The sequence below is a fragment of the Neovison vison genome, chromosome 2, assembly GCF_020171115.1.
Source record: "Neovison vison isolate M4711 chromosome 2, ASM_NN_V1, whole genome shotgun sequence".
Taxonomy (NCBI): domain Eukaryota; kingdom Metazoa; phylum Chordata; class Mammalia; order Carnivora; family Mustelidae; genus Neogale; species Neogale vison.
In genome coordinates, this window is record NC_058092.1 from 21,012,879 (window position 1) to 21,037,067 (window position 24,189).

A 24,189-nucleotide genomic window follows, 5' to 3' on the forward strand; every position below is an offset into this window, starting at 1 on the left:
ATCCCATGTAAACAAAAGCTCTCTGAGGTCCTCAGTAATTTTTAAAGAGGTGCTGAGACCAGAAGATTTTAAAGTCTCTGCTCCACAAGAAGAAAGAAAAAGAGAGAAAGAGAGAGAAAGAAACCAAAAAAGATTCTCAGCTATAGAGCCCACGCTGGTGATTACCAGAGGGGGGCGTGGGGGATGGGCGAAACAGGTGTTGGGGATTAAGAGTGCACTTACCACGATGAACACTGAATAAAGTAGAGTTGTTGAATCACTAGATTGTACACCGGACACTGATATAACACTGGGTTCTAACTATACTGGAATTAAAACTGAAAACTTACATTAAAAATAAATAAATAAATAAAATCATCGCTGCATAATCTCAGCCCCCTCATCTTTCCTTTGAGCCCGAAGTGCCCATTTCTCTGGGACTGGCCTTGTTTCTTTCCCCCCTTGGACCTTCAATGCCTTGGGGGATCCTCTCCCTGGGACCTCAGAAGGGCGGGGAGGCAGTCCACAGCTGGGCAGTGCGTGGTGTTCACTCTGGGTGTTTGAGGAAGTCACACCCTTTCCCATCCTCACCATCCAACGCTACCCCTAAGTAAATCCCTTCCTCTTGGGTTCAGGCTCCAGCTTAGTGGGGTGTGGGCAACTCTCCACTGGAAAGAGTCTTTCTACAGCCAGAGGATTCAACCCAGGACATCTGCTTGGGCCCTGTCCCCTGTGCCATGCCTGTCCAGGCCTGTTGAGAAAGGCTTCCCATCAGGACCAGTACTGGGGGTTTGTAGAGGAGCTCACATAAGAGCAAAATGTAAGGGGACACTGAAAACCTCAGTGACCAAGATAAATACCATTTATGGGGCACCTGGGTGGCTCAGTGGGTTAAGCCTCTGCCTTGGGCTCAGGTCATGATCCCAGGGTTCTGGGATTGAGCCCACATCGGGCTCCCTGCTCAGTGGGGAGCCTGCTTCTTCCTCTTTCTCTGCCTGCCTCTCCGCCTACTTGTGATCTGTCTGTCAAATAAATAAATAAAGTCTTAAAAAAAAAGATAAATACTATTTGAATGCAATATCTTTAAAAAATTGAAATCAGTATTCCTTTTGCCCCATGTTCTAAAATGGGTCTGCTTGGTACTATTATGATCCTGTCCTCATTTAAAATTGTGGTGTTACGTTCATCATAATTTTTTTTGCATTAATTAAAAATTTTTTCCTCATTCTATGAGTGGGGCACACACACCCAGGTGAACCCAGCTCGCCCATCTGGTCCCTCACCCATGTACTCACTGGACAAGCCCCCCACAGCTCCAGGCCCTGGAAAGAATGCTGGGGCCTCAGAGAACAGACAATCTCTGCCCTCCCATGGCTCACAGCCTATTTTGCCAAAGAGAGATTCAGGAGTAGACAACTGGCAAGTGCTATCATGGTAGAGGTTCCAGGAGTCGGGGTAATTCTGAGATGGTGCCCCTGACCTGGGGATCAGGAGTGACCTCCTGCCTATGCAGAAGGACAAGAAGGAGTTAGCCAGCTGAGGAGCCCCAGGCAGAGGGACAGTGTGTGCAAAGTCCTGGAAGGGGAAGAGAGACTGGATCTTGTCCTCAGGGAACTTGAGACACCTGGTCTACTAAACCTTAAAGTCTATGTGGTGGAGAGGAGGGATGGTGAGCAGAGATAGGGCCTACAAAGTAAGTATATATTGGTCAATTCAAGAAAGGTCTTGAATATTAGGCGAAGGAGTTTGTAGAGAATGGGGAGTGATGAAAGTGTACGGGATGGGAAAGGGACAACACTGGATCAGGGTTTGGGAAAGTGGGCTTTGACTGCTGTGTACAGAATGAACCAGAGGGGCTTCAGACTAGAAGCAGGGAAAGAACATCAAGACAGTGCAGTTGTCTGCAGGGCCAAAGGAGGCTTGGAGCGTGAAGGGGCTAATGGAGGGAAATGGATGGTTGTCAGAGTTTTTGGGAGATTGAGCGGACGGAACTTGGTGATGGATGGGAGATGGGTTGATAGGGAGGAGTCAAGGACTGCCAGGTTTCTGGCCCAGAAGATTGAGGCTGGGGATGGTACCCATCTCCATGGAGGTGATGCTGAGGAGGAAGAGTGTAGGGATGGCAGGAGATGAATCCAGCTGGGGACATATCTGAGGTGCTCTAAAATTCCAAAGGACCCAGAGTTAAACCCTGAAGAGCCCCACGTCCCCCCAGAGAACTCAGAGGGGGAGAGGAAACCTATGAAGGAAGCAGGGACAGAAGAGAGAGGTAGGAGTGTCATGCTGGAGAACATTTCCAGTGCATGAGAGTGGGAGCAAGCAGCATGACAAGCCACAGGGAGATCAAGTATGATACAGACAGAAAAGTAGGTGAACCTGGGTGGCTCAGTCCATTAAGCATCTGCCTTCAGCTCAGTTCATGATCCCCGGGTCCTGGGATCGAGCCCCACATCGGGTTCCCCATTCAGCGGGGAGTCTGTTTCTCCCTCTCCCTCTGCCCCTCCCCTTGCTCATACACTCCCTCCCTCTCAAATAAATAAACAAAATCTTCAAAAAAGAAAAAAGAAAAGCAAAAGTAGCATGTGGCTACAGGGAAATCTAGCTCCAGTCATGGAGAGAGCAGCGTCCGAAGCACAAGTTGAGGAATGAGGGAGAAGCAAGGAGGGGGGACTGTTAAATTCTCATTCAAGAAGCTTAGTTGAGCAAATAATGGTGAACCTTGTTTGCATCCTGATTCAAACAAAGTAACTGCAAAAATGAATTTTCAGACAATTGGAAGAACTCAAACACAGACTCAGTATTAGCTGGAATTAAGAAATCAGTGTTAATTTTGTTAGGTGTGAGAATGATATTACTGTTCTATATTTTTATAGGTTTTAATTCCTTATCTATTAAATACACGTAGTGAAATACTTATAGTATAATTATACAGTATCTCAACTTTGCTTTTAAACAGTCCAGGAAAAGCACGCCTACATGCTAATTTCCATTTCAGAGTCAACTGCCCTGTGAATCCAACCTGTAACAATATGTAATCAGATCTGTCTGGGCCTAGAGCCGCCCCAGTCCACATGCCCCCCACAGGAAGCCCAGCTCAGGCCTCTTCCTTCCAGATACAGAGTCAGATTCAGTGTGGGGGTCTTGGGCAGAATCCCTGCATTTGCCCAAAGCCTTGCCCTGGGTGCCTCTAGTACCCATCACCTGGCTCTTCCCACTGTCTGCTGTCTTCCCAGATCCTGTTCTTCACGTAACTCCCACTCCCTTAACCTCCATCCCAAACTTAGCACCCAGCTGTCCCTTTGCATCAGTGTGACCCTTTGACATCAACCAAAATGGAACCAGCTGGGTCTTTTCTGGGCCTGGGGGCTCAGATTTCTATGCCTTTGTTCATGCTTCCCTTCCTCACTCTGCCTGGCTACCTAATGATCCCTTTAAGACTGTGCCGGCCTCTTTCCCTGCAGCTAGATCTTCCTCTCTGCCCCTAGACCGGGTTAAGAGTTCATCCTCTGAGTTCCCATAGCTTACAGCTTCTTATACCATTGAAATTGCCCTTGTGTCCTCTTACCACACTAAATGGCAACTCCTGGAGGGCAGAGGACATGTCTATTCATTCACCGGACAGGTACTGCTATCCTACTGGGGGCTGGGCACTTTGCTGGGGATACTGCAGGAATAAAACAGGCAGGACTCCCGCTCTTGAGAAGCTTACACTCTAGTCAGGGAAAACAGACCAAAACAAATAGAGAGATAAAAGAACACAATAATTTCAAATCATGATGAATTCAATAAGAGAAATAAAAGTAATGACATGACAAAGTTTGGATGAGGGGCTGCTTTAAATAGAGTGACCAGGGGCGCCTGGGTGGCTCAGTGGGTTAAGCCGCTGCCTTCGGCTCAGGTCATGATCTCAGGGTCCTGGGATCGAGTCCCGTGTCGGGCTCTCTGCTCGGCGGGGAGCCTGCTTCCTCCTCTCTCTCTCTCTGCCTGCCTCTCTGCCTACTTATGATCTCTCTCTGTCAAATAAATAAATAAAATCTTTAAAAATAATAATAATAATAATAATAATTAATAAATAAATAAATAGAGTGACCAGGGAATGCTTCTCGGAGGAGGTGACCTATTAAAAAAAAAACAGAGGAAGATTCACCATGAGGTCAATGAAGCTTAAACATCAAGGCCCCTTCCTAGATCTTGTGTATTTGCAATTTGGTTGCTTTTCTTCAAGAGGGCCCCCAGATTGTATAAGCTTTAGGGTCCTGCAAAAACCCCTATCTTCTCCTGGCTGAAATCTAAAATGCCCAAAGGAACAAGTCAACAGAAAATGTGGAAGAAGAGTATTCTAGTTCAAGTGTCTCATGTGCGGAGGGTCTGCAGCGGGAGTAGTTCATCGTATCCTAAGATAGGAACAAACTCGTGTTCAAGGAACTGTAAGCTTCATGCGGTCCTAGGGAAGTGAGAAACGGGAAGCACTGGATGAGATCTGAGGGCAACTGACCCCAGAGGGCTCCCGAGGCGTGACAAGGAGGTGGAATTCTATTTTAGGAGCACTGGAGAGCCGCTGGACTGTGTCAGGCAGGGGAGAAATGTGCTCGAACTCCCTGGTTGCTGGATAGAAAATAGACAGTAGGGGACAAAGGACAGGCAGACAACCCGTTCTGGAGGCAAGAGAGGGTGGTGACATGGGCCACAAAGTGGCACTTCCAATTCCTCTTTCTGTCTCCAGCACACCTGTGGCCAGAACAGGGGCTTGGTAAGCGTTTGTTGAGTCAACAGATGGCTGACTACCAATAATTTTGACCTTGTTGTGACCTCTTTGTGACAGCTGCAGGATGGCTGATGAGAAGTCGAGAGAAGCCTGATCTACTCCGAGACAGAAGAGCAGCAGGGGCTGCCTGTTCCCCAGAGCAACCACCCCACAAGAGCGAGTGAGCCCTCTACAGCCTCACTACTCAAATCGTCACCTTCAGACCAGCAACATCAGCTGGGTTTCTTAGAAATACAGACTCACACTTTACCCCAGACCTGCTGCATCAGAATCTGTATTTTCACGAGATTCCCAGGGGACTCGTGGGGATGCTGAAGTTGGAGAGGGGTTGTGATTCAGCACACTCCCAGCCGCATACTCGACTAATCTACCACCTTCCATGGCTCCCCATTGCCCAGGATCAAATCCAAGCTCCTTTTGCACCTCATGTCCCTCCAGCCTTGGATACGTGCCTTGTATTCCAGCCACACGGAACTTCCTGCTGCTTCTCTAAAGACTCCATTTCTTCTCAGACCTCAGTGCCTTTGCACATGCTGCTCTCCCACCTACTGAGGATGTCTCCTGTCTCTTGTTTTACCTAGCAAACTCCTACTCTTCCTTTAGGACCCAATCTAAAGAATGCTCCTCTAGAATGCCCTCCCTGATTGCCCCAGGCAGAATGAGTTGCCTTCTCTTCTGGGTCACCATGGTACTGGGTACATTCCTCAGTACAGCAGCTGATACAATGTGTTATGACTACTGATTTCTATGGCCATTTCTAGAAGTCTGGAGCTTCTGGAGGGCAGAGACCAGATCTTTTTCATCTCTATATCTCCAGTGTCAGACATTGACACTGGTGAATGAATGAATGAATGAATGACCAAACTCCTGAAGACTATTCAGCAGACACTGGTGTGAAGGAAACATGCCCAGTCTCTCTGAAAGAGGCACAGTAGGATGGGGAGAACAACCCGTTTCTAGAGTCAGAAAGACCTGGGTTCATACCTGGCTCTGCCATTTACTTGCTATGTGACCTTGGGCAGGTGACTTCACCTGTCTGGGCCTCAGTTTCTTCATCTATAAAGTTTTATAGTTCTACCAGTGGTTCCAAAAATAAGCATGCAAAGTAGTCACAATGGCCAAGTCTCCTTCTCCCCATTGGCTCACCTATATGAAGTCAGGGGAAGGAACTATAGTCACCTCGGCCCCAGGGGCTCTAACCCATATACTGACTTCCTTGTCAGCTCCAGACAAGGTCTTATGCTAATACCAACAAACCTTTCAATGGGTCAGGAAAAGAATGAGCATTTGGAGGGAAAGAGGTCAGCAGCAGTTCAGACCGATCAATCTTACACAAGGGCACAGTTTCCTGATGCCTCAAGTCTGGGCAACAGCCCAGGCCCAGCTCTCAATAAGGGGTAGGCAAAGGGAGCTATAAATATTCATGGGACAGAAGAATTCTGCCTCTGGATATCCCATCCTCTACCCTGCATAACATTCAGTCCCAACCCCCTACAATTCCTATACTGCCTGGGAATATCATGCCTCCAGGGAACGTGGTCTCCCATTCTCAGCCGAAAAGTCAGAGGGGACAGACCACTTGGATCTGAGCAAAAGGAAGTATGTGCTGGTTACTTCCCCAGTGTGGACCATGGGTTGGAAAGTTGGGTTTATCAGTCAGCCCAGCTCCTAATATTTGTGGGGCCATTCGGGGTCATAAGTACAAATGCCAGGGCACCAGGGTGGCTCAGTTGTTTGAGCATCTGTCTCTTGGTTTTGGCTTAGGTCATCATCCCTGGGTCATGGGATTGTCCAGCCCCCAACCTCTCCCCCATCCCATAGGGGCTGAGCACTCAGTGGGGAGTCTGCTTTTCTCCCTCTCCTTCTGTCCCAGAGTGCTCTCTCTCTCTCTCTCTCTCTCTCTCAAATAAATAAATAAATGGTGTTTGGGGTTTTTTTTAAGTATAAATGTCTAAATATTTATAAGCTCACATTCAAGTTCACAAAAATCTCCTGCACCAGCAGCTCCCTGCAGGGCTGCAAGCCTTGGGGTACAATCACCAAAACAGCTCGGGCTAGAGGTGGGTTGAGGGAGGGACATAGGCTCCAAGTGGACATGTGCATGTGGATCCAAAAACCCCTTGCCCTGTGTGTAGGGCGTGACTGGAGGGGAGTCACTACCAGCCTACCTATGCTCAGGGTGCTGGATTAAATATATACACACCACACACCCACGAATACATTTCCCCCTCAAGTCAGCCTTGCGAGATGAGTTTTACAACATCCCCATCTTTCCAGAGAAGAAAGTGAAACCAGAAAGGGAAACAGACTTGTCTACAGTCACACAGCTAAGAAGCAGCAGGTGGGATTTTGAACTCCGAGACCCATCCTATCTCCTAAGATAAGCCAAGGCCCCTGCTGGAAGCCAACCACTCATTGCCCAGTTTATCCACTCCCAGACCCGTCCTATGACCCAAGAACAGGAATGGGGCAAAGGGAGGGGAGGGTCAGCTCTTCATTCTTGTCACTCCTACCAGGCAGTGCTGGAGCTGGAATCAACTTCTGGTTCAAACACTAAACTCACCCCATGACTCCGAGTCTCCGCTTCCTCTCTGGTAAAATAAAGATTTAAAAATGGGTCAGAGAGGGACACCTGGGTGGCTCCAGTCGGTTAGGCATCTGACTTCGGCTCAGGTCATGATCTCAGGGTCCTGGGATAGAGCCCCAAGTCAGGATCCATGTTTGGCAGGGAGCCTGCTAGTTCTTCTGCCCCTCCGCCTGCTCGCACGCCTTCTCTCTCTCAAACAAATAAATAAATCTTAAAAGAATAAAAATGGGTCCAAGAAAAAAGGAAATTAAGACTGTAGTTCCATTTTTAATGGGATCAAAAAGGATAAAATACTGAGAATTAACTTAACCAGGGAGGCTAATGACTTGTACACTGAAAACTAAAAAGCATTGCTGGAAGGAATCACAGAAGACACAGATAAATGGACGGACATCCTCATTCATGGACTAGAAGACTTAATAGTGTTCCGGCATCCATACTTCCAGAAGCCATCTACAGATTCAAAGCCCTGTCATAATCACAGTGACATTTTTTGCAGAAGCAGAAAACAAAATCCTAAAATTCAGTTGGAATCTCATCTGGAAAGACTCCAGAGAGTCAAAACACTCTTCAGAAAGAAGAACAAAGCTGGAGGCCTCATACTTCGTGATTTTAAAACATACTACAAAACAGCATGGTATGGACAAAAAGAGAGAGTTATACAGACCAGTGGAACAGAACAGACAGCCCAGAAATAAACCCCTTCACATATGGTCAAATGATCTTTGGCAAGAGTGCCAAGATGACCCAATGGGAAAACAAGGGCTTCTCCAAACAAGTGCTGAGGGGAAAACTGGAGAGCCACACGCAAAAAAATGAAGATGGACACTTCTCTTAAACCATACACAAAAATTAACTCAAAACAGATTAGAGGGGCGCCTGGGTGGTTCAGTTGGCTAAGCCACTGCCTTTGGCTCAGGTCATGATCCTGAAGTCCCAGGATCAAGTCCCACATCCGACTCCCTGCTCAGCGGGAAGCCTGCTTCTCCCTCTGACCCTCCCCTCCCCTCATGCTCTCTCTCTTTGATTATCTCTCTCAAATAAATAAATATAATTTAAAAAAACAGATTAAAGATCAGAAAATAAGATCTGAAAACGTAAAACTCCCACAAGGAAACATAGAAGGAAAGCTTCCTAACACTGGAATGAGCAATAATTTCTCAGATCCGACACCAGGAATGCCAGAAACAGAAGCAAAAATACACATACGGGGGGACAGCAAACTTTAAAACGTCTGTAGCAAAGGAAACAGTCAACAGGGGAAAAGGCAGCCTAGAGAATAAGGGAAAAAATTTGTAAACCAAATACTGGATAAGAGGCTAATTTCCAGAATATATAAAGAACTCTAACAACACAATAACAACAAGAGCAAAACAATAATAACAGACTTTAACAGGGGCAAAGGACTTCAACAGATTTCTCCAAAGGAGATATGCAAATGGCAATCAAACACATGAAAAGATGGACAACGCCCCTCATCGTCCGGGGAATGTACATGAGCACCACAATGAAATAGCGGCTTACACTTGGTAGGATGCCCACTATCAAAAAAGCAGGAGAAAACAAGTCCTAGTAAGGATGTGGACATTGGTGGGCACATAAAATGATACAGCCAGGAAGGAAAACAGTACAGTTTCCTCAGAAAATTAAAAATAGAACTATTACGTGACCCAGAAATCTTACTTCTGGGTCCACTTCCAAAAGAACTGAAAACAGATTCTTGAAGAAATATTCCCACACCCATGGTCATAGAAGTACTATTCACAATCCTGAGAGGTGGGCACCACCAAAGGTCCATCAGCAGAGGGATGAACAAACAACACTTCGTGTGTATGTACAACGGAACACTATGCAGCCTTAAAAGGAAGGAGAGCCTGTTACGTGCTTCAGCACAGATGAACCTTGAGGATATTATTAAGTCAAATAAGCCAATTACCAAAAGGCAGATACTGAGTGGTTATATGAAGCATCATCTAATATCATCACTTATATGAAGTAGCGAAAGTCATTAAAGTGGAAGAAACACAAAGTAGAATGGTTGTTGCCAGGGACTGGGGGGGAAGGAGAAATGGAATTGGTGTTCAGTAGCTATAGAGTTTCAGTCAGGCAAGATGGAAAATTCTAGAGTCCTGCTGTACAACAATGTGCATAAAGTTAACAATACCGTAATATTTGCTTAAAAATTGTTAAGAAGGGAAATTTCAGTCATGTGTTTTTACTACAGTTAAATTTTTTTTTTTCCTTGGGATGCCTGGGTGGCTCAGTTGGTGAAGTGTCTGTCTTCCGCTCAGGTCATGATCCCAGGGTCCTGAGATTGAGTCCTGCATTGGGCTCTCTGCTCAGCAGGGAGCCTGCTTCTCCCTCTCCCTCTGCCTGTTGTTCACCCTGCTTGTGCCTCTCCCCTTGCTTGTGCTCTCTCTCTGTCTGACAAATAAATAAATAAAATATTTAAAAAAAAATTTTTTTTTCTTAAGGGACCCCAGCAATGTTAGATTTGAAAGTATACTGTATATTCTTAACTTAAAATCAAAGGGCTCAGAAGGCCTGGGTGGCTCAGTCCGTTAAGCCACTACCTTCGGCTCAGGTCATGATCCCAGGGTCCTGGGATTGAGTCCCGCATCGGGCTTCTTGCTTGGCAGGGAGCCTGCCTCTCTCTCTGCCTCTGCCTGCTTGTGTGCTCTCTCTCTCTCTCTGACAAATAAATAAAATCTTAAAAAAAAATAAAAAGAAAAAGAAAATAAAACCGCAGGAATCAGCTTTAAGACCTACCACTACGCAACTTTGGTAAGGCTGTTGACCCTCTCTGGGCCTCATCTGTGAAATGGGGGCAAAAACACACAAAGCTTTTGTGAGCATCCAGTGAGAAAACGATACAAAATGTTTGAAAAGAACAGAGGTTTTAAAAAAATAAATAAATAAAATAAAAATTAAAAAAAAAAAGAACAGAGGTTTAAAGACCCTGGACTCTGGTGAGGCAGACCGGGGTTCGAATTCAGCCTGTATCTTCTCCTAACTTGTGACCATTGCCAAGCACATCAGTCTCTGAGCCTCGGGTCCTTTCTTTGTGAAAGGAACTGGTGAGATTCCAAGCACATATCTCCCCAGAGTGCTGTGAATATTCAATGACTAATGTGTGTAAAGGGCTTAGCACAATTCAAGGTGTTCACAATCAACAGTTTTAAAAAAGCGTATCTATAGGAAATCCAATTGGCTAATTATATCAGATCAAATGTTTCTCAAAGTAGCAGCACGAGCGCGCCTGGGTGGCTCAGTTGGTTAAGTAACTGCCTTCAGCTCAGGTTATGATCCTGGAGCCCCAGGATCGAGTCCCACATTGGGCTCCCTGCTCAGCAGGGAGTCTGCTTCTCCTTCTGCCTGCTGCTCCCCTTGCTTGTACTCTCTCTCTCTCTCTCTTCCTGTCTCATTCTCTCTCTCTCAAATAAACAAATAAAAAATCTTTTTAAAAAGGTAGCAGCACAGTCATTGCAACTGCTCACACCAAGCCCACGTCAGCCCGAAGCCCACCACATCAGGCTTCCAGATGTATTGTTAGCTCTGAAAGATCCCGGGGACCAGTCACATCTTTCTACCAATTGATGCCACCAGTTGATATGAAGACTTCATAAGATTGTTGTAAGGATAAAATAGAAAATGTCCGACCCATAATCAAAGCTCAAGGAATGCTGGCTACTATTAATCTTACTTCTCCACCTGACAGTTAGAGGGGCCACCTGTGGTTTCCATAACACAATACATCGCACTGCATTATAAAGGCCATTGTTTCCTTTTTCCTGGGTTGGGAATTCCCTGGGTTCAAGACTTCTGGCATTTCACCACTATGGACCACCGGCCTCCTCCACAGCAAACCCTCAAGGAATATTTACTAATAGGGCATCTGGGTGGCTCAATCTGTTAAGCATCCAGCTCTCGATTGCAGCTCAGGTCATGATCTCAGTTCAGGGTCATGAGATTGAGCCCTGAGTTGGGCTCAGAGCTGGGCACGGAGCCTGCTTGGCATTCTCTTGCCCCTCCCTCTCTGTCCCTCCCCACCACTCATGTGAATGTGCTTCCTCTCTCTGTCTCAAAAAAAAAAGGAAAGAAAGAAATACATATTTACTAATACACACACACACACACACAAAACACACACACACACACAGAGTCACATTGTCCTTCATCCTTCGCTTCCAAACCCTCACACACCAGCCTCAGTCACTCCCAGCCCTTAGATTTCCTGAGGCCTCTCAAACACAACAGTTCAATCATTTCTCTTCTGTGAGTCCTACTTTCCTCACGTGCAAAATGTGAATAACATCAACACTGACCTCACAGAATAGCCAGAGGTTGAAGGCAGGTAAACGTTTAAAGTGCTCAGCATAGAGCAGATGCCCTGTCAATGAGTTACTCCTATTCTGACCGCCCCTGTTGTTTGGCTTTTGGGGCCTGGCCTGGCCATACTCTTCGAAGATTCCCCTCCTGGAGTGCTTTCACTACCATTTCTCCAAGAAGCAAAGGAATTTAAGGGGGAGATTGAGGGAGCAAGTATCTTGTCCTCTGGGGAATTCTGGGCGTCCCACAGTTTTGAATACAAGGAGTTTAGCACCATGTCGGGCACATTTCTGGGTGGATAAATGGAATTCCTTGTCTAGGAGAGGTCAGGGACAAGGTCTAGGGCCCTTGAGATGGGAATGGCCTGGGTATCAGATTTTCCCAATCTCCCTTCTCACCAAAGGCCCTTCCCTGACCCCAGCGATATATATATGTGGGCTTGGAGAGACTTGGTCTCTGCTCAGCTGGTCTAGGACATCCCTGTGGAGTCTGGGGACCCTGAACCTGGCCTGGGTCTTTCCTTGCAGTTTCCAAATACCCAGATGGTATCTGTGAGTCCCCTCCCCCTCCCTCCTCCTTGCTTCTGGGAAGTAAGCCAGGGCAGGAAAGAGGGAGTGGACAGATACTTCCTCCTATAGGCTTCCTAGTACTGGGCTTACCCCTCCATTACATCAGGAATCACACCAAAGGACTACGCCTTCCAGCCCGGAGAACTCCTGCATCCTGCTGGTACCCTCGTGGGTAGCCGGGTAGCCGGGGCCCACCCCAAGAGAAAACAGGGTACAGGGCCTGGGCCTTGGGGTCCCCCAGACCAGGATCTACATGGGGCTCTGTTCTTCCCTCCCTTCTCTTCAGCTCTCAGCATCTCCCTTTCCTCATTTGCAAAACAGCATCCGAAAACCTTCCTCACCAGGTAGTCGTAAGAGCAGAATGAAGGAGTTTATGCAAGTAATCATTGCTCCGTAACTGTGGGCTCCTCCCTTCCCCTCAGAAAATGTTTGTTGAATGAATGAATGAGTGAACCAAACACCTGTGCACCAAACCAGCCACAGCCAGAGGGAGCTGAAGAGAAACCACGGGACCGGGGATGGGAGGATCTGTTCTCTGGTGTCCGCCATGGCCCCCACCACCTTGAGCGAGTGAGTCTCTTCCCAGCTCTGAGCCTTGTGATCTGTATCTGACAAATCCACGGGGTGGGTAGGGAGGTGGGGGGTGGGGAGGGGGGGACAGAATTGCTGCAGAGGGTGTGGGGAGGGCAACTCCAAGCATGCAAGCCTTGTTGTAAAAAGAAAATAAAGTGGGTAGGAGTGATCAAGGGTTTGCCAACAGTAAAGCCCTTGGTAAATGGGAACAAACTTTACGAACCATAAAGGGACCAGCACAGGTGTTTGACATGCTGCCATCCACCCTCAGGGGTCCCCTCCTACAGAACTAAAAGGGGGGGACTGCTGAGCAGTGGTCCTCCCCCCACCTATTCTCTCCCCCCAATCTCTCACACACACACACACACACACACACACAGACTCTGCCTTTGGATCCTCCTTGGCTAAAGACATGAGGGCAGATAGGTACACCCACCTCGCAGCTGGTTTGGTTGTTGATTCTGCTTCTGGGAACTGCTGGGCTGTACCAGACCCTCCTGCACGTTGGTCATGTTCCAGGCCCATGTGACTACGGCCAGGGCCAACGCCTCAAAACCACCCACACGGCCACGGACACACACGCACACGCTCACGCAAAGACACAGCGGCAGCTTCCCTCCCCACCCACACTGCTGCCAAGGAACCCAGTGGGGGCTGACCAGGGAGGTGGCCATGCTGGGGCCCCAGCATTGGCCCTTCCGGGGGGCCCAACCCAGACACACTCCCCCAGGACCAGTCAAAGCGAGCTCCCACACTGCTGCTCAGCTGGTGCCCCCCTCCTGGGCCAAACTCATGCGGGTCGGGGAAGGAGCACTGCCGCTGACAGAGAGAAGCACCCCCTTTCCTCCACGAGGCCTTGTTCACAGGCCTGTGGAGGACTATAAAAGGACAGGCCTGTAAAAGGACAACGAGAAAGGACCCCAGCCTCTCATCACACCCCCCACCCTAATCCCAATCAGATGTAGGAACTCAGTCCTGGAGGCTGATTTTGTCCTTAGCGCCATGGACCATAATCCCTTGCCCGAACCTTCCTTGAGCAGAGGGAGAAACTGAGGCCCAAAGAAGAGAAAAGATTTGCCCATGGTGACAACAAGATTGGGGGCAGAACTGGGACCAGATGCTGGGCCTCTGGCTTGCTGTCCATTCTCTTTTAAGTACAACATATTCCTTTATCATGTCTGTTCAATTTGTAGTCTAAGATTAGACTGCTCACCAAACACTGTGCTAAGGGTAAGGATAAAACAACGAACCACACAAATTCCTCGTCCCTAAGGCACCTACAGTGAGGGGTATGGTGTCGACCTCAGTACTAACACATTGGTTCACTTTGTGCAGCATCTCAGACTGACAAAGCATTTTCCCACCTGGCCTCTTACTTCATCATCACCCCACACACCCAAAGGTCAGAAGTTTGAACCATCAGCTACCAAAGAGGAAAGAAAGGCTCCTGAGTTGCCAAGGTCCCAGCCCTATACAAGAACTAAAATCAAAATCCGGCCAATCCCAAGGGGCCCACCTCAGGCCCAGGGCCATTTCCTCCCATCCAGAGCAGACTTCTTTCTTTGGCTGCATTGTCAGTACCTAAAGGTGGAACATTTCTTTCTTTTGTTTCCCGAGCACCTACACACACACACGCCTGCACGAACACATGCACGCACACTCCAAGTACCTGGGACTCAGCTGCCTGCTCAGAGCTAAATCAGAGCTGCCTGGATGCTTACAGAGAGACTGCGGACTGCCTCACTCTCCACAGGAGGACAAGTGTCTGGACAGCGACTGTGGTACACCTGAACCTCCTGACAGCCAGGAACAAGGAGAGACCACCCTGTGCCCTGTCCCTCCCCTGCTGGGACATGCTGGAGGAAACCTGCTGCAGACCAGGCCCTTGGTACCAATAACCTGGTTATTTTCATCACCCCTCAGGAACACGTGGCACCGCATGAGCTCCTCAGGGCCTCGCCCTGTACCAGACCCCGAACTTCTTATCCCCATCGACAATGTGGGAGACTGAGCCACAGAAGGAGCATGACTGGGCTGAGAGACCACATGTAGCTAGTCAAGCAGATGGCATTCAGCTCCTGAGTCCTAGATAGCGCCCCCCATCACCATTGTCAGCACCCCGTGAGGTCTCTGGGGTCACTTTCAGCACGGCCCTGGCCTCAGATAACCAAAGTGGGGAGCTGCGTCTCCTGGCAAGTTTCGTCACGAGGAATCCTTTCTAAACACGAGACCCAGGACCCGAAGAAAATGCCAAACAGTCCCTTCAGAACAGAGCCATCCCTTTGCTCAGGCGCAGGTGAGGGGTGCAACCTTGGTCTCCTGAGGACATTGTCACACGTCTTCTCCTCGCCTAGCCAGCGCTGGGACCCCCCCCCCTTACCTGAATCAGGGAAGGCTGAGCGGCCGCAGCAGCAGGATCTCGGTGTCCGTCTGTCCACAGACCCAGCCTCGGCGCTATCTGGAAATTGCAGAAATGAGGAAACAGAGCATACCACTGCCAAGTCACCCACAGGGAGGAAATGCTGTGACCCTGGGGCTCCTCCAACGGGTGGCACCAAGAACCTCCAAGCTGGGTGGCCGGGCCCTGACCACTGGTCAGAGGGTTCCCCCAGAGCCGGGGGCCAGCTGGGCAGTGGGCGGGCCAGGCAGCTGGGATGCAAGAAAGCAAGCAGAAAATCAGAGCAGACAGTCTCAAGAGAGACAGAGAGAGAGAGAGGGATTGAGCACGAAAGCAAGGAAAAGAGAAAAGAGATGAGAAATCAAGAGAGGGAGAGAGGGGGACAGCCAGGAAGGCAGTGAGAGATGGGGGAGAAAGGCACATGGAGAAAGACAGATGTAAACACAGAGAGAAAGCACGAGAGGAATGAGGAGACCGGAGGCCAGAAACCAAGGAAATTAGAAGCGAACGCAATGAGGCCGTGAGTGTGTGCCTGGTGTGTGTGTCTGTGTATGGGCGTGAGAGAAAAAAATGAAAGAAAAGGAGAGAGGGCAGGGAGGGAGAAACATCAAGAAAGCGAAAAGGATGAGAAGAGGGGGCACCTGGGTGGCTCAGTCAGTTAAGTGTCTGCCTTCAGCCCAGGTCATGATCCAGGGTCCTGGCATCCAGCCCCGCATCAGGCTCCCTGCTCAGCGGGCAGCCTGCTTCTCCCTCTGCCTCTCCTTGTGCTCTCTCTCTTTCTCTCAAATAAATAAATAAAATTAAAAAAAAAGAAGAAGAAGAGGAAGAAGAAAAAAAAAAAGAAAGAAAATGATGAGAAGGGAGGGGCTCAGAAGAGATGCCGTGGTCTGCGGGTGACTGGGCTGGACATCCCCGGTCATGCAGAAGCAAGGAGCCTGGGGAGCCCGTGGGAACAGTAAGTCACGGGCACTGTGGGGGACACCAGGCATCAGAAGACCCCAGGCAGGAGCGTGGCCGTCCTGTGAGACCCCAGGAGTGAGTGAGGGTGAATAAGGGGGCGGGGAGCAATGGAGTGGGTGAAGGCAGGTGAGTTCGTGAATGTGAGGGAGTGCGAGTGGGGGAAATTTGTGGGGAGGCTTGGTGTGTGTGCCTCAGTGCTGGAGGAGCAAGAGCCCCGCACCTCAGCTTCCAGTCCATTGACTGACTTTTTCATTCAGCAAGTAAACATTGATTAAGCACCACCAGACACCAAGCACTGTAGGAAACAGTGCCTCCGAAAGCGAGGTGTTCACGTGTCAGCCAGTCCCACTCCCTTCTACGTAGAGACGGAAGGGGTCTACCAGGTCCCACCCAGTGCAAGGCAGGTACAAAGCCAAGTCAGGGGTAGAGAGTCCTGACACCCCTCTGTTCAGGGGTCAGCCTCAGCTCTGCCCCTGCATGTCTGGCCTGCTGAGTGGGGTCCCACTACTGACAAAAATGCATCTCAAAAGGCAAATCACTTTTCTTTTTTTTTTTTTTAAGTTTTAAGACCCCAATACAGGGCCTGAACTCACAATGCTGAGATCAAGACTTGAGCTGAGAGCAAGAGTTAGGTGTCCACCTAACTGACCCACCCACCCAGGCGCCCCCAAATCACTTTTAACATGTACCTGAGCCCTGAAGGACTAGAGCCAATATTCTGCCCCCGCCCCAGCTCCACCCCCATCACACACAGGCAGAAAAGCTCAAACCTTACACATCTAAAGCTTGCACAGTCACACACACTCAATGCACACTATCGTGCAAACACACCCACTCACAATCACATCTCTCCACCCACACGTACACTCACACTCTCAAGTGCCCAAAGCTGTCACCCCTTACTCACACCTGCCGGTCCCCTCCTTTCTCCTGCCCGTTCACTCACACTTTTCTACACTCACCCACCACGCACACTCTCCTCACATCCCAGCGTGTGGCCCAGGCCTCCTGGGAGAGACTGCGAAGAGGCCATTTTGGTCATCCCTCCCCGGCTCCCTTACAGGAATCTTGTCTTCAGTGCCCTGAGACACGAGAGAACATGGTCACTGCATTTAACCTTCGAACTGAAAAGCCAAGGGCCTAGTTCTGTTCCCCAGCTTGGATCCTTTTCCCCCAAATTGGCTTCACCTTCTCAGCTACCCTCCAGCCACCACACTCCATGAGAGACGTCAGCCTGGTGGGGGGAGGGGCTCCACCTTCCACCAGTCCCCATTTGACCACAGACGCCAAGGACACTTGTCTCAAATCCAGGACTACTGAGTTCAGCCTGTTTTCCCATCGGCCTTTACGCATGTTCAGGCGTGTTTCAGTACCTCTTTTTTTTTTTTTTTTAAGATTTTATTTATTTATTTGACAGACAGAGATCACAAGCAGGCAGAGAGGCAGGCAGGCAGAGAGAGGAGGAAGCAGGCTCCCCGCTGAGCAGCGAGCCCGATGCGGGACTCGATCCCAGGACCCTGAGATCATGACCCGAGCCGAAGGCAGCGGCTTAACCCACTGAGCCACCCAGGCGCCCTTCAGTACCTCTCAGTACCTCTTTTGAGATGATCAACAAACAGGGAAGGTACGCAGAGATTATCAACATTTTACTCCTCCTTTCTGTGGCATCCACATCCATTCTGTTAGCAAATTCGGGCAGTTCTACTCAAAATATATCTAAATCTGAGCCTAATCCAGCCTGGAGGGAAACTAGGTAAGGGTACTTGGGACCGCTGTGTACTTTTTTTTTCTTTTAAGTAGTCTCTACATCCAACGTGGGGCTCGAACTCACAACCCCAAGATCAAGAGTCAGGAACTCCCTCAGTGTAATTCATAGATTCGTGAGAAGTCTGCAACTTCTCACGAATCTATGATTATTTCAGAATGAAGGACTAAAAAACAACAAAAAATTCACACCCGCACAGGAACACAGTGGAAAGGGACTCAGGAGGAATGCGTTCAAGGAATAAGAAAAGCGCTAACCACAATAATCACGAGCTGTTTAACACGTGGGGGGCATTTATTGTGTTTCTGGCCATTGTACCCTATGTAATTGCTTTATAATTCCTGTTAAGTCGGTGTATTTATTATTAGGTCCAATTTAGACACAAGGAAATTGAGGCATAGAGAAACTGAGTAGTTTGTCCAAGGCAAACTAGGATTGGAACCTAGATAATCAGGCTTCATAGCCCACTCTAGACCTTAACTACTGTGATGAAGTGGGAATAAATGGGAACAAGAAAAATTAAAAAAAAAAAAAAAAAAAGACTTATGTAACATCTCAGGCCCTGAAAAGAGACGCACTTTCAAATGGGTGATCTGAGGACAAAGGGAGTCCTTAACAGAGGTGAGGGCAGGGCTGGAGAACCACAAGGAATAGTGTAGTACTCCAAGGCTGCCAAGAGCGGGCGCTCTTATCACCTGAAAGGCTCAAGAGAGGGCGTAGTTCCTGGAAGAGTAGCTATTTAGACGGGCTGCCTGGCAGGAGGTGTGACCTTGGTTAGGAAGTTGCCGCAGTCCCCTTTGAGCTGGCGAGAGGGAACTGGGAAATAAGTACCCAGATCTCTCTCTCCTTCCACCCTCTGATGTCTTACTGGCGTGAGCCCTTGGCTGAGTTCAACCAGAGACAAGGGACATGGGTATAGAGTCCATACAGATCAGCCTCCAGGAGCACAGAGTAGGGTGGAGAAAGGTGGTTAGGGGATCTGGAGGGGAAAACAGACAACAATATCCTGGGCAGACATAGTTGAGAAAATCAGGGAGAATTTAATATGGACAGAATTTTAGATGATTCTAAGGAATTATTGTTAATTGTATGAAGTGATAAGAGTGATGTGCTTATATTAAACAACTATCCCTGGAAATATCTAGAGATGACGTTTACGAGGAATTGCTTTAAACTATTATGGCAAAATAAGGAGAAAGAGAAAGAAAAGGCAACGGAAAGGGTGGGAATGGGGGAAAGAGAAAGGAGAAGGAAGGATGGAAAAATGGAAAGAAGGACAGGCGGGACATCATGGAGCAAAATAATAAATCGAGGTGATGGGTGTTATAGCAGCTGAATAATGGCTCTCAAATGTATCGGGTCCCAGTCCTTGGAGCCTGTAGATGTTACTTTATATGGCAAATGTTTTACGGGTGTGGTTAAACCAATGTTCCTAAGATGGGGAGATAATCCTAGATAATACAAGTGAGCTTTAATGTGATCACGAGTATGGGAATAAGAAGCCAAGAGGTGCCTGGGTGACTCAGTCAGTTAAGCCTTAGACTCTTGATTTCAGCTGGGGTCATGATCTTGGGGTTGTGGGATTCAGCCCCATGTCCAGCTGCTGCTCAGCAAGGAAACTGCTTGAGGATTCCCTCCATCTTCCCCTCCCCCTGCCCATGAGTGCCCCCCCTTTCTTTCTCTCTCTCTCTCTCTCTCTCCCTCGGATAAATAAATAAATCTTTTTAAAAAAGAGAGAGGGAGAAGCCAAGAAAAATTTGATTACAGACAGAAGAGGAGAAGGCAGTGTGGCCACAGAGACAGAATGACATGGCCACAAGCCAGGAGTTCCAGCAGCCATCAGACGCTGAGAAGGGGAGGAGCAGATTCGGTCCTGGAGCCTCTCCAGGGAGCACAGTCCAGCGGACTCCTTCCCCACGGATACCGATTTTGGACTTCTGGCCTCCAGAACTGTAAGAAAATATATGCGCATTGTCTCAAGCCACTAAGCTTGTGGTCATTTGTGATAGCAGCTATTGGAAATGAATATAGGCGTATAGGGATCTATTATACTCTGCTGCCTCTTTTTTTTTTTTTTGTCTGTTTAAAAACCTTTCTAGGGGCACCTGGGTGTCTCAATGGGTTAAGCCTCTGCCTTTGGCTCAGGTCATGATCCCAGAGTCCTGGGATCAAGCCCCCCACATCGGGCTCTCTGCTCAACAGGAAGCCTGCTTCTGCCCCTCTCTCTGCCTGCCTCTCTGCCTACTTGTGATCTCCCTGTCAAATAAATAAACAAAATCTTAAAAAAAAAAAAAACACCTTTCTAAGGGGCACCTTGGTGGCTCAGTCGGTTAAGCGACTGCCTTCAGCTCAGGTCATGATCCCAGGGTCCTGAGATCAAGTCCCACATCGGGGCTCCCTACACAGTGGGAAGCCTGCCTCTCCCTCTCCTCTTCCCTTACTCCCTTGTTTGTGATTCCCCTCTCCTTCTCTCTCTCTCTCAAATAATTAAATAAAATCTTTAAAAAAAAGAAAACCTTTCTAATAAAGTTGGTGTTTGAACACACCCAAATCACACCATGACCTATGAAACAGTATTGGCAAGGGAGTAGAATGAGCGAGTTCAACCCCCCAATTTACGGGAAATACAGCCAAAGAGTAGATCATAGGGATACATTCAGCAGACTCAGCGAAGAGAAAGTGCACAAGACAAACAATCTGGTCTCTTCAACAGATAAATTTTAAGGGAGAAGAAAGATGATGGAAGAACCTATGGATTAAATGAGAATTAAGAAATACAGCAACAGGGGCGCCTGGGTGGCTCAGTGGTTAGGCCTCTGCCTTCGGCTCAGGTCATGATCTTGGGGTCCTGGGATCGAGCCCCGCATCGGGCTCTCTGCTCAGCAGGGAGCCTGCTTTCTCTTCTCTCTCTGCCTGCTTGTGATCTCTCTCTGTCAAATAAATAAATAAAATCTTTAAAAAAACAAAAAAGAAATACAGCAACAAGTTGCTATGTGTGAGCCTTTTTTGGATCTTGATTCAAACAAACTGTAAAAGGGGGGGACAAAGAGAGAAGGACAGAAAGAGAGAGCGACAAAGGGAGAAAGAGAGGAAGGAAGGAAGGGAGAGAAAGCAAGCAAGCTTATGAGACAATCAGAAATTTTAACATTTATCAGGTACTCAATTAGATTAAGCAATTAGTGTTCCTTGCTCACAGTTATCTTAAAAAGAATTCTTAACTTTTAGAGACACATACAAAATATTTACAGATAAAATTACATGCTTGGGATTTGCTTCAAAATAATACAGGATAGGGGCGCCTGGGTGGCTCAGTGACTTAAAGCCTCTGTCTTCGGCTCAGGTCATGATGCCAGGGTTCTGGGATCGAGCCTCGCATTGAGCCCCACATCAGGCTCTCTGCTCAGTGGAGGCTGCTTCCTCCTCTCTCTCTCTCTCTCTGCCTGCCTTTCTGCCTACTTGTGATCTCTGTCAAATAAATAAATACAATCTTTTAAAAAAATATAATACAGGACATACCTCAGTGGAAAAATGGATTGACAATTGTTGAGGCTGGCTGATGGTCCGTGGAATCCAGTATACCAGTAAGTGTTTTCAATCTTTTATGAGGGGGGGTGTTGTCGCCTGTCTTTTAGAGCAGTCCAGCCGTCGTTTGGATTTTAGATATCAGAACAACAGTGGGGTGAAAAAAAACTGTTCCAATGTTACATAACGGATAGTGGTGTCCTGGGATGTAATTTTTCCACGACGGCATCTTATTAGGGTGTCAGGCACTGGGTCTTATACAATGTACATGACAGTGAAAAGGATGTAACCTGGAAAACACTTTGAGTGACAGAGAAGAATAAGAACAATTGGGCGCCGGGGTGGCTCAGTGGGTTAAGCCGCTGCCTTCAGCTCGGGTCATGATCTCAGGGTCCTGGGATCGAGTCCCGCATCGGGCTCTCTGCTCAGCAGGGAGCCTGCTTCCCACTCTTTCTCTCTGCCTGCCTCTCTGTCTACTTGTGACTTCTCTCTGTCAAATAAATAAATAAAATCTTAAAAAAAAAAAAGAACAATAAAGACTCTGGCATCAAAAAGGCACATAAAGAATTGGAATAAATTTGTTTCATGAGATTTGGGAGCATAAAAAGGCAAAATGTAAAAAATAATAAATTGCTGCCCCAAATATTTAAGTATTAACTAAAGGGATAAATATTTAAGTATGTAACTAAAGGGATAAATTAAATACTGCAAGTAGGGGAGCCTGGGTGACTCAATGGGTTAAAGCCGCTGCCTCAGGTCATGATCCCAGGGTCCTGGGATCGAGACCCAAGTCACTCTCCCTGCACAGTGGAGAGTCTGCTTCTCTCTCTGCCCCTCTCCTCGCTTGTGTGCATGCACTCTCTCTCTCTCAAATAAATAAATAAAATCTTAAAAAAAAAAAAAAGAAAGAAAGAAAAGAAAAAAAGCCAACATCCTTTAAAACGCCCACAATGCCCAGTAAGATTTGACCTCAGCTCCTACTTCTTCTCCACAGCACTTACGTAACACACCATATACTTTAGTTATTTACTTTGCTCATTAACTATCTTCCAACGAAATTGTAAGTTCCTTGAGAGCAGGAATTTATTTGTTTATTTTCGTATCCCATTATTTTAGAACACAGCCTGGTGCATTGCAGTTGCTCCTTGATAAAGCTTATTGGACCAGTGAATGAGGTTAGAGAGAGCGAGTGACTTATCCAAGGTATCACGGCTGCTCAGTGGCAGAGCTGGAATTAGGACCCAGTTTCCCTAAATGCTAATCCAGTCCTGCACAGTTGTCAAAAGGTTTTGTCAACTTCCTTCTTCTCTCTCAATCTGTCCTGTCCTCAGAGTGATGCAGTCACCACGCTTCTGTGAGCAGTCTTTTCCTCATCTGTAATGGAGGCTGATGTGAGAGGAAGGGTCTCATGGGGAGAAGAGCATGGACGTTAGAATCAGGGACACTAGAGTTCACAACCTGACTGCCACCAACTCTCTGGGTGAACTTGAAAAGCCAAGTTACTCTTCAAGCTTCAGTTTCCTAATCTGCAACCTGGGAATCATCATGAGTAGCTCACTCTGTTATGAGGAATATGAAATATTTTTAAAAGGTGATGAAGATTGAAAGCACAGGCAAAACTGTCATTTTCACAGGCACTGTGATTGTTTGCAAAGGAAAACAATAAACTTCCACAAGATTTCTGAACACAAAATCAATATATAAAAATCAATCATGTACCTAAAAACAAACAATCAACATATAATGTCATTTTTTTTAAGTGGGCTCCATACCCAGCATGGAGCCCAGTGTGGGGCTTGAACTCACAACCCTGCCATCAAGACCTGAGCTGAGATCAAGAGTCAGACACGCAACCAGCTGAGCCACCCAAATGCCCCCATAAAATCTCATTTTTAAGAAAACACAATTTGTGGGCGCCTGGGTGGCTCAGTGGGTTAAGCCGCTGCCTTCGGCTCAGGTCATGATCTCAGGGTCCTGGGATCGAGCCCCGCGTCGGGCTCTCTGCTCAGCAGGGAGCCTGCTTCCATCTCTCTCTGCCTGCCTCTCCATCTACTTGTGATCTCTCTCTATCAAATAAATAAATAAATAAAATCTTTAAAAAAAGAAAAGAAAAGAAAACACAATTTGTAATAGCAAGAAACCTTTCCTGGCAATTTTTTTTTCTTTTGTTTTTGGCCAAAGATGTGCAAAATCTTGATGGAGGAAATTATAAAATCATTGAAAACTAAATAAACAAGAAGTAGTTGAACAGATAGAACATATTCATTCATGGCACTGTCAATATCATAAAGATATAAGTTCTAGATTTTTTTTTTAAGATTTTATTTATTCATTTGACAGAGAGAGATTACAAGTAGGCAGAGAGTCAGGCAGAGAGAGAGAGAGAGGAGAAAGCAGACTCCCCGCCGAGCAGAGAGCCCAATGCGGGACTCGATCCCAGGACCCCGAGATCATGACCCGAGCCGAAGGTAGCAGCTCAACCCACTGAGCCACCCAGGCGCCCCTAGATTTTTTTAAAAGATTTTATTTATTTATTTGATTGAGAGAGACACAGCGAGGGAGGGAACACAAGCAGGGGGAGTGGGTGAGGGAGAAGCAGGCTTCTCATGGAGCAGGAAGTCCTATGCAGGACTCGATCCCAGGACCCTGGGATCATGACCTGAGCCGAAGGCAGATGCTTAACTGACTGAGCCACCCAGGCGCCCAGGTTCTCAATTTAATCTATAAATTCAGTGCTAGTGG

The 24,189-nt window shown here is 47.6% G+C and overlaps 1 protein-coding gene across 3 annotated transcripts in view; it reads right to left on the reverse strand.

Moving 5' to 3' along the window:
* PTAFR (platelet activating factor receptor) overlaps positions 1-24,189 on the reverse strand; it is a 43,612-nt gene that overhangs the window by 13,279 nt on the left and 6,144 nt on the right. For 2 of the 3 annotated variants that reach the window (XR_006383132.1, XM_044237567.1), the window contains exon 2: positions 15,183-15,260. The exons of the other annotated variant lie outside the window; for it this stretch is intronic. The gene's annotated coding sequence lies outside the window, so the exon portion shown is untranslated. The remainder of the gene's footprint in view (positions 1-15,182; positions 15,261-24,189) is intronic. 3 annotated transcript variants of the gene reach the window in all.